Consider the following 11,577-nt stretch of genomic DNA (forward strand, 5'->3'; position numbering starts at 1 on the left):
TATAGGTCACATAATTTTGTGCCTGCGTCCTTTTCAGTAACTATTGATACATTAAGTTCATTGTTATTTTTTGTAATTTTGGAATCATGCACATTTGAGAAACTGTTCCATGTGGGTGCTGGCCATATTTAACACATATTGTATCACATTGATTATGTGCAAACCATCATGTCATGTGACGTTTCAAGATGCACTGTCGGTCTATATCTAAGGGTATATTTGTTTCATTCATTCACCTCTCCACATTGATGGCGTGACTTAACCAGTAGTCACAACGACCCCCGTCTCAACGAAAGCCCCCACAACGAAATCATTGACAGAAACACCTACGCAGAGGAGAACGACCGCAGGTTCGAGCATCGTCGTCGCCGAGCAATCCGTTGAATCTGCATCATCAGGTAATACTTGGATGAACCCTGCTGAGGATTTCATTCTCATTTCACTCACTCTGTTTTCGCTGTCCTTTTAGATCATCGTCATGCATGTGTGGAATTGTGTGGTATCTTTGTCATATCTTTATATCACAGTTATGTTTTTGTAATGATCACTGGTCTGTTTGCTGCTCTTGTTACATGTAATTCACTCCTACCCGCTGGAAAGAGCACAGTGTCACAAAGTGTGCCCTTAGTGTCCACAGTATTACACATTATGTTCACGGTATGTTCAAAGTGTGGTCATTGTATGTTCACAGTGTGATCACAGTGTGTTCACACTGTGTTCACACTGTGTCCACAGTGTACATATTATGTTCACAGTATGTTCAAAGTGTGTTCACGATGGGTTTACAGTGTGTCCACAATGTGACACATTATGTTCACAGTATGTTCAAAGTGTGTTCAAAGTGTGCTCACAGTGTGTTCACTGTGTGTTCACAATGTGTTCACACTGTGTCCACAGTGTTGAACATGATGTTCACAGTATGATCAAAGTGTATTCAAAGTGTGCTCACAATGTGTTCACAGTTGTGTGTTCACCTACATGTAGTGGACTATGTGTAAATGTGACTCACACTTTTAAAATGCTCAGTGTGAACATATCACACTGTGCATGGGACACCTCTACAGTATAAAGTGTTCACACAGTGTAATAAAAATCATCCACATATTTAAAAGTGTACATAATAATTCCACACTATGAACATATTGTGGGACATTGTGTTCTGTCCAGTAGGGTAGTCATCGTTTATTTGTTCGTTATGCATCTATTGTTTCCATGTACATGTATGTTTTGATATACAGTGGATGTATCTTATTTTTTTTCAATTTAAGTTTATCAGCCCATTGGCCAGTCTCTGTATTAATTAGTCCTATTGGTGCTTTAAAAGGGCCTTCCATTTCAGTCCCATATGTAGACATTTTTGTTAGTAAATCTTGTGCAACATCAACTGAATAAAGAAGAGGAGTGAATGAAGAAGGGAATATTCTTAATTTTCTCCACTAAATGAAAATAATTTCAAGTAAATATGGAAAATGATTTACACTTTCGTGGGAGTAAAAATGTGAAATGCAAAGTTTTAGTAACTTTGGGGGAAGTTCTTTTTTCCAAAATGAATGTAATGACACTGGCCTAAATTAGCTGTACAGCCCTCTATAAAAATAAATAAATCAAAAATACATAGGCCAAAGACAGTTGAAACTGGCAGCATACATTGAATGTAGTAGCTTCTTTTGTATTAGAAATAATTTGGTCACTTTTAAAGTAGTCACTTGGTTCAGGAGACCATTTCACGAAACAATTACACTGTAGTCAGTAGGCGGTGCTGCACCATCCCGAGTTTGCTCAATCTCGAGATTTTAGCCCGATCAGCCCTCTTCGCGATTAATCTCGAGATTCAAGAAACCCCGTCTCCACCATCGCACGAAGAGCGATTCTTGCTTGAGCGAGGCAACAAGCCGATATTCCGAGCATGTGCACTTTCGATCTTGGAGTTTCAACGGCCCGCGCTTTTGAATAACTTCCCGCGTTATGCAATCAAGTACATGTACTCTTTCGCCGAATTCAACCGTTGTTATGCAACAATCCTCTCAGCTCAGCCTCGCTATAATTATAAGCGAGTGAAGTATTCTTCGTTTAATATGATGGCGGACTCCGAGGCAACGACAGGGGGGGAGAGAGAGGGGGAGGAAAGAAATGCTATTTGCTCACATTTTGCGAAGGAATAAGACGACAATGCTGTCAGTATTGTTATTGACTATGACCATCGTCGATAATGAGCGCCTCCCCCATCGGTCTGGTCTCTCCCAAAATCCATTCACGGGGGGCTTGACACCATCGTTGCTGATTGGGGAATTGATGAACGCTATGATAAAGTTGACTTTCGCATGCGTTCGGTATAATCGCTGTTTATGTTTTTACCAAGGCGGAAATGGAACGCGAATTGCATTATGGACTAAAGGTCATGAATAAATTAACCCGAGTCCAAACCCGAGTGCGTCTGCACATACGAATTAGCGCGATAATTCGTAAATAGCGCGCTATTTTGCAAATAAACCCGAGTTGACTTGGGATTGCAATCTCGAGATTAATCCTACGAACTAGCGCGATAATTGCGTCTGCATTACAAACAATCTCGAGATTTTTCAGATCGGGATAATTTGCCGGATCAGAAATAGCGCGCTAATTTGAAAACTCGGGATGGTGCAGACGGCCCTACTGATTTTCAGCGACTGTTGTTATAAGCTAATGATCCTTTAATCTGATTTGTGCAGAGTGAATTTGTCACTCCCTTTTTTTTAATGAAATGCTCTACTGGATGAATGCCTCATTTTGAGTTATCAGGCATGATGAAATATCATACTTCATGATTATTTTTGTCACTAAACTCCATTACCAAAGGAATTTATATGTAATTGCATCTTTTACCACAATGATAGAGATAAATACAAATAAATCTACAAGCATGCCAGCATATCCATTCTTGTCATCAAGTTTTACGAGATACCGAGATAGGATGCACAGTAATTCAATAAGAAGCATGGGTAGCATTTCACAAAACAAACAGTAATATTTAGTTGTTAGAGGCTACTGAAATCCCTGCTTCTGATTGGCCTAGAGCAAATTTGTCAGTAGGTGGTTTCAGACCGCCTCGAAGTTCGCCAGTTCCAGGTATTCTCTGATCGGGAAATTTACCCCGATCAGAAAATACCAGGTATTTTGGTAATGTGAAAGCAAACTACGCGTAATATCCCCGAAAGAAAATACCCGCTAAATAGTAGGTACTTGGCGAAATTACGAGAACTTTCGTGGGGATTTTTCCAAGGTCGCAGGTATTTTGGCGATGTGAAAGCAAATTACGGGAACTTTTAGCCCAGCGTGTCGTTGGGCGCGGCGGCGTGGGTGGCTGCTGGGCTAGTGATTTTGAATCTCCCGCCTTGCCTGCTTATCAGACCACACTGCGCATGCTCGTAACTTCGGGTACTTATCCCGAAGGATGTGTTTCGGGGCGGTGTGAATGCTGGAATAATTAACAGGTATTTTCTAGCCTTAAAAAGTTCTCGTAATTTAACGGGGATTCTTGTGATCGAGGCGGTTTGAAACCACCTAGTGAAAATCACTGGCAAGATGCTCCCTGTAATCTCTGCTGGCCTTGAGAATTTCAGAAAAGGAAATAAACCATAGTTGGCTGTATCTATTGAGAGAGGGCCCACTTCTGCAGATGACCTTGAAATTATGCAACAGTACATATGCATGTACAGGGATTGATTTGCTTGCCAAACTGGACTAGTATTTTTGGTATAAGAGAAAAGCTTTCAAATCTGCTGCACACACAAGACTTTTGTGGAGCGGCATTTAAAGTTTGAGCAAATTGGAAAATTATTCCCTGATATTGGTTAAATCATGTAGCGTGACCTTGAGACTATTGTCCACACTGATCTATAAGTCAATTGGGTAATATGCTATTTTGAAATGATCTTGAGGCTTGAAGATATATTTGTTGAATTTGAATCCACATTGTATATGGCAATATACTGTACCCTGCATCTGAGTGACCTTGAATTGTTTTCATAAAGCATTATGGGGTGTAATGCTGTCAAATTCTTGGCTTCTCTACTTAGCATGACCCTGAAAATATCCTTGTACATGTACATGTAGTCCACAATGAATTGGGACTGACATTGAGATGACCTTGAAAAATGACATTAAAGCTTTTTTATACTTACTTTTGCTTACATGGACAAATATTCTGAGACTAATTAACCAAAATTATGTAATAAAATATGGCATGTGACACAATTACAACTTAGTGATTTTCATTGTTTTATTTCAAAATATTATTTTTGTTAAATTTTGTGGTAACAGTGGACTCACATTTGTGTATTTTAGTGTACGAGTACAATGACTGTATTTGACTCTTAATTTTCTGTTTAAACCAACGTAAAGCATGGCTGCTTAAATACCCAACTGTGCAGGAGTTTGGCAATTTGTTCTGGTGTTTCAGCGTGTGGTACAACATTGCATTGGATTATGTAGCATTGAAATCACTCTTTCTTCCCCCGAAATAATGTATTTCTGTTAATTTGTTTTATTTTGATAAAGCGGCCAGTGATTTTATTATGTCAACTTTATTTGCAGCATCATATTTTTCCTGGAAATCTTTCGCAAAGAGCAACTGCATTGATGTTTATAGAAGTACAGTATGTGTATGCAGATGAGTCAACTCCTTTTTTGCCAGTATTCATATTCATATCCATGAATAAGTTTAGCTGTGAAATGGTTTGTCTTATTAATGTTAAATGTTTACATGTATTTAGCTCAATGTGAAGTAGAAAGTACAAGAGATTTGCTGATAATAAATGATAGTGATTTCTTCTGGAAGAATAGGGAGAGATTTGGATTTGAAAACCTTTCAAGCTGAGCCACCCATATATTGCATTTGACATGTCTTTTTAGTGGTTTAGTGTGTACATGTACATTTAGATGCTTTTAGCAAGAGTTCACCTGTTCTACCACTTGCTTTTTATAGAAAAAAGTGTTTAGAAATCAAATTTATAGTCATGCAGGTATCTATTACAAATGGTTTTGTGATTTGTAGTAGTGTTACACCAACATTGCATTACACCAACTGTAAATTACACACATTTCGATCAAGTTGTCAAATTTTACCAGTTATCACAATTTTTTTATTCGGAAGAGGAAAAAAGAAATACATATTTGGTAAAAATGTTCAGTTTTTATCAAATATTATTTTAATTTTATTATTGATATTGAGTAAACATCACGTTGCTTAATTTTATTGATGCCTAGCAGATCAAATAACCTCTGTTTGACAATATTGTTGTTTTCTTCTTTTTTTTTTTGGGGGGGGGCATTCATGACAATCCATACTTTGCATTGCTATTATGAATGCTTGATTTTGCTTTTATCTTTAGGTTGTCCCTTGGTGAATTTTATAATGATAATCCTGTCTATCCAAACGACAGTAATGAGTATGTAACTTCTATTGGCCCAGGGCCATTTCTTCTAGTTGTGATTGATTCCATCATGCTAGAATTGCAATTGATCTAAATTTGTATTATAGTTCATTAAAAGTGATAGGAAGTTGCGATTTAATGCAATTTTAGTTTAATATCTATGATCGCAACACATTATGATACCCCTTTAATAAACCCAATTATGCGGCTAATAGCAGCATAATTTGGTCGTAAAATCGGAGGAGGACCAGAGTTATCCGCATTATTTTGATGATGCTATTATCCGCATAATAGCAGCATCGGGACCAGATTTTGACTTTATGAACGCATTTCCAAATAATGCGGATAATTGCCATGGCGCAGTCACAAGGTCACCCTTTTCCAACACCACCACATCGGAGGGGGCGTGTCCAGTTGTCATGATGATTATCCGCCTTTTTCAGGACGGGCACTCGTAAAAATAGTGCGGATTATTTTCGGAGTTTGTGAACGCAATTTTTATTGAATTATCCGCATTACTCTTAGGCGGCTAATTGGAGGATGGGTTTATGAAAGGGTATAAGATAAGTCCCTGGAGTTCCTCTATTATATTACTTTGATAGAATCTGCTTTCATATTGGGGAGGATAATACACGTGTCTGTGATCACCCGATACTCAGTTCACATCTTAATGAGAAAGCAGTCCCATGCATTGAGATTGGTGTTAAGTGGAGGCTTTGGTAGAACAGATGGAATTACAGTTAGCTATGGTTGGGGTACTCCTCAAGGCAGCTGCCACTTAATCTCGACCATGTGTTCTGATATTATTAAAGCCCTTATTGCCATTAATTAAACATTCTCATCTTGTAGTCAAAGCCCCAGTGATGATTTAACCATCAACTGCATCCAAATCCTGGAATATGTGTTACCATCCTTTCAATATACATTGTACATCTTTGGTCATGCAGGAATTCAGCAGCTCATGATTTTTTACTTCTCAATGAATTTAGAGATTCCTTCGGGGAGTTTGAAGAAAATGTTTTAGACAAATCACTAGAAGTTTAAAAACCCATGGTCGATGCAAAAAGAAATTTATTTGAATGAAAAGAGAAATGTAAAAAAAATAATTTGATTTGATATCAAAGTTTACTTTAATATAGTTTCATATTATTATGTACAAGACAAGTCAAGGAGTATTGTATGCAAATGAGGAAGATGATGATGTCACATACTTAAACTTCTTTACGATTAGATCCAACAATGCATCTTAATCGTATTTTGAATAAATAGAGTCAAAACTTGGTCTTATACAATTTCGTTTTGCTTTTCAATAGTTTTAGAGTATATAGTCAAATACTTCTGTAATGTTTTGGCTGTTACTAATAGGTGAAAATTAAGAATAATGTCTAAACATTCAGAAATGAGTTTATTTGAATGGGTAATACCTCAGATATTAAGAGCAAATGTAGAGAGAGAGATAGAGAGAAAGGGAAAGGGGGGGGGGGGATGGAACAGATGAATGGGGGATATGATTGTTATTGAAAGGGGAAGGGGGGTGTAAACTGATTTTAAAGAAGAGTTTGGAATGCGACAGTTGCGACCATCAATATTGATGTACATGTAGGATCACTTAAAGTCATTTTCTCTCCAGGTTATTCATTCATTGATCATCGTCTTGTCCCTCGAGTGTCAGAATAGTTCACAAAGTTCAGCCATTTAGCCAATAATAGGACAGCCGATTTGCCCATCATCATGTGCGAAGCCATTAAAGTTGTGTTCCCTTGCATTCATTATGGATGTACCTCTTGTCAATTCTTAATGAAGGTATGAAAATTCCACGAGGGATCCAATATCACCAGCCAATATTGGATGTCCTCAAGAGTCTATCCTTTCTCAATGCGAGACACATTCCATGGGTCATGTAAGTACATTAGGCTGGTTAAACTGTAATTAACCGGGGAAAGGAGCTTTGATAGAAGGGTTAGAGTTTTCTTTAGGTGATGGCAGCAGCGAGAGAGCAGCATCGTCGTTATTTATTCATTATGATTTCCTTTGGAAGTGACAGTGGAAATTGAAGTTCACAATCAGTTTTCATGACGCTATGTCAATTGATGAATCATGAAAGTGATGTATGTAAAGAGGTATATTGAAGAGATGCCAACCATTCCGTTTTGGTGGGAGTATTTGTTCCTTTGACAATTATGAATATAAAGCTTATTTCCTATTTTATTATATTTGTTCCCTCTGTGCAATGCATGCGGCAATATGTTTTCGTATTCTGTTTTACCTGTTTTAAAACTTTTTCATCATAGAGTATGTGCCATAGTATGTTTTGCATGATTTGCTTTCCATAGACAGCCACAGTGCCATTGCTCGCTTCGGAACTTGCACCATCATTTAAAAAAATGAAAAACATTTTTTCCTTCTAAGAAAACTTTTTTTTTGGAAGAAGGTTGGCATATGTGGTAATGGCATCAGTTTAAATGTTCACAAAAGACAATAACTTAAAGAAGGTGTAGTCATGTAGTTCTCATGATAATTGAATGAATGTTGTTTTGCACTATTCATGCTTTTTTATGAGTGCTTTATTTTCAGTCTTTATACATGTAAGTAGGTCCATGCATGGTCTTAGCCATACTGGAATTAAGGGTGAAGAAACACACTGATCCTATATCAGACATTAACATGATGGTAAATGTGAAATCATATTTATTATTGCAGTTTGTTTTATGATCCGTACAAATGTATGGGTATCTTTTCTATTGAATTATTATCATTTAAACACATATACCATGTAAATTCCATACATACATGTATAAAACAAGGCTAAGAGGAATACGTGTAGATCACTAAAAATGTGTTTACTCCTATTTAAGAAAACAAGCGATATTAAACACCCTATACACCAGAGAGTCTAAAATAAGAGTGTAAAAGTTAGAACCAAAGTTTGGTTCTAAGTTTTACACTCTTTGGTGTTATGTTAAATCTCTAGGGTGTCAATTTTAACACGGGGGGGGGGGGGGGGGGGGATGAGGGTGGTGCTTCTGAGGGTTGTGGTTCTTAGTGTTAATTTGAACACCCCCATTTGCTTTGGAACTTTTTTTAATACATAAAATGACCATTTATTGGCATTTATAAAATCAATAATGCAATTCCTTGTTATGTATGAACAGTGGAAAATAAATACAAGGCTAAAGACATGGGTATGAAGACATGGGGGAAGACATTCCATCATTAAGCAGAACACAGCATGTAGCAGGAAATTGAATCAATTAGCAACCGGCTGGAGAAGGGCAGGGGTGTAAAACAGATGCAAAGGACATCCACTCTTCTTAAAGGTCAAGTCCATCCTAGAAAAATGTAGATTTGAAGCAATCTTAGAGAAAAATCAGACAAGCATAATGCTGAAAGTTTTATCAAAATTGGATGTAAAATAAGAAAGTTATGGCATTTCGCTTATATTTCACAAAATATGCACGATTTTAGTCACTCACATCCAAATGACAGATTTGATGATGTCCTTCATTCAATATGTCTTTTTTTATTGTTTGAATAATACAATCTTTCAATTTTTACAGATTTTGACAAAAAGGACCAACTTGACTGAACCATAAAATGTTAAATAGAGGTAATTCAGTGTGTTCAGGGAGAACACATGACAATAAGGAGAACATTAGAATATTTCATATTTGGTTTAATGAAATATAATAGAAATAGTGAGTGAGTGATAATCTGTCCCCTCACTTGCATACCGACCGGGATGTGCATGTAACTGTTTTGTGAAATTTTAAGCGAAATCTAAAGATGTCTTTCTTATTTTACGTCCAATTTTGATGAAATTATCAGTGTTATGCGTGTTGGATTTTTCTCTTTTTATTCAAATCAAATTTGTGTTGGGGTGAACTTGTCCTTTAAGAAGACCTTTGAAAGCCATGTGGGACTAAAGTGGGCACTTAGGTTACTTTGTCACAGTGACATTTACACATCCTCTTTCTAATTCCATGTCTGGAAGTTTTGCCGGTGTGCAAGATTTTTTTCTTGATCATGATTATCCTGTAAACATGCGTACTTGTTGGTATTGATAATGCCAATAGTGTTTTCATTTAGTTTAGCTATGACCAAATACGTGTATCCCCAGTCAATATGTACAATGTACATAGACACTGGTCAGGGAAACAAAATTACACGAGACTTAGGGCGGTTTTGCAAAATGCTCAAAAGATCACTGGAAAGAGAAAATACAGCTGCCCAAAGGGGTAAATGCAAAGTTGCAGTTTAAGCACCTCGTTCTCTTGTCATTGCCCTTCCAGGGTCACCTTTTATAAAAAAACCCTGATGATGGGCACCTACAACCACCCTCCCAGTATTTTTATTTTTTTATTTTTGTGGTTACTCTCTTCTTTCACAATCTACACACACTCACATAGACATAACATGTACACCCACACACGCACTCTCTCTTTTTCTCTTTATTCACAACTTATGTATACCCTCTGTCTCCTTTCTTACTCTCTCAATCTTCTATCCATACAATTTAGAGTTTTGTCATATTTGTCAGAAGCTCTCAGTCTTTTCATATCTGCTGTCAAATTTCATTTGAAAAACCACAAACCAAGGATGAGAAGCCTATAGCATCTATATGAGAATGTCTGAATCTACCTTAAAATAATTTTTTTTCATACCTATATTGGTGTTGGAGACATCCATTATCTGTTTAACCAATGCCCCACTTCCCTTGGTGGCATCACGTGAGGCGTTCTTAATGCAGGGAAAGAGGTTTGAGTGCAAATCATAATATCCCCCTTCATGTCCACCACGCTGCGTTCCGGCCTTCAGTCAGCTATGAAAAAAATAAAATCCCATGTATGACATTATGACTATAAGACATGCATGGATGCTTCATCTCATTATGTATTCAACTGTGTGTGCACCAAGTTATGTGTATGATATATCCCACACATGCTATGTTCATAACTGGACTTGGTGCCATAATGTAAATATATATTATGCAGCAAAAATGGAAGGCTTATTCACTTTTAATGATAAGTTAAAAACTGGGGGCCCAGGATGTTTTTTTTTTTTTTGGGGGGGGTAACACCCCCTCTCTATTCCTGCATGGTGCTGATCTCCTTGACAATATGCTTTATAAACACTAAAAATGCTGTATAAAAGATTTATACAACACTTGGTTAATACTTTATGAACCTTACAGTAGTTGTTTAACAGTTTTAAACAAGTATAAACAACAAATAATTGTGTATATTTAATCTTGAAATTATTACCATGGTCGGTTAAACTGTTTAACGGCTTTAGGGATTTTATAAAACAGAATTGTATAGAATTCTTCGCAGCATTTCTACTGTGCAAAGAATGTCAAACATTTTCATCGTAATAATTATTGTCTCAAATATGTTCTGGATATTCAAATATCAGCTTTGCTGCTACAACTACAATCCTTACGCAAGGTACATTTTTGTCATGATAAACCTATTTGTTTGTTTTTTATTTGTTTATATTTGGATTTTGCATTGCTTTCTACTGCTGATATGAACTTACTCACTTGCAGCAATACATTGTCAATGTTGCTGATTTCTGTTTTTAGCAATGTACTCTATTTTAGGTTCAATGTGTTGCTTTGAGAAGAGGCACAGGTATACACAGTGCTGTGTATCTTGCAAGCATGCGTGTCAGGTGCACCCTGTTATGTGTAAAAACAATTCTTTATTTGGGATCCTAGGAAATGTGATTCTGATGATTGTCTTGAAGGAAACATAGAGGGCGATATTCTGATTTCTGGAAAATGGTTTATACACACACAAAATAAAAACAATTCCAAGATGTGCTATTGGTATCTTTTTTTTGGGGGGGGGGGGTTACCTGAGGCCTTGAGTCTACTTGACTGCTTCAGATCACTATTGAATGCCTACTTGCAACCAAAATAAAATTGGCATATAAGAATATATTGACAGTACTATATTTTACCAAATGTATTATAAAATAGAATTGCATTTTTTTTGTCTTGATGCTCATTGTTTCATTAAAATCAAATATGACTTTATTTAAAAAGTTATGATAGGGCATGATTTTTTTTACTTTGTAATGCACTGGCATCAACATACTTAATTTGAATTAATCATTTAAAGTAAAAGTTATGCATGAATAAATGTCTACATTTTAATTTTTATGT

The sequence above is a fragment of the Lytechinus variegatus genome, chromosome 17 (genome assembly GCF_018143015.1).
Source record: "Lytechinus variegatus isolate NC3 chromosome 17, Lvar_3.0, whole genome shotgun sequence".
In the NCBI taxonomy this organism is placed as follows: domain Eukaryota; kingdom Metazoa; phylum Echinodermata; class Echinoidea; order Temnopleuroida; family Toxopneustidae; genus Lytechinus; species Lytechinus variegatus.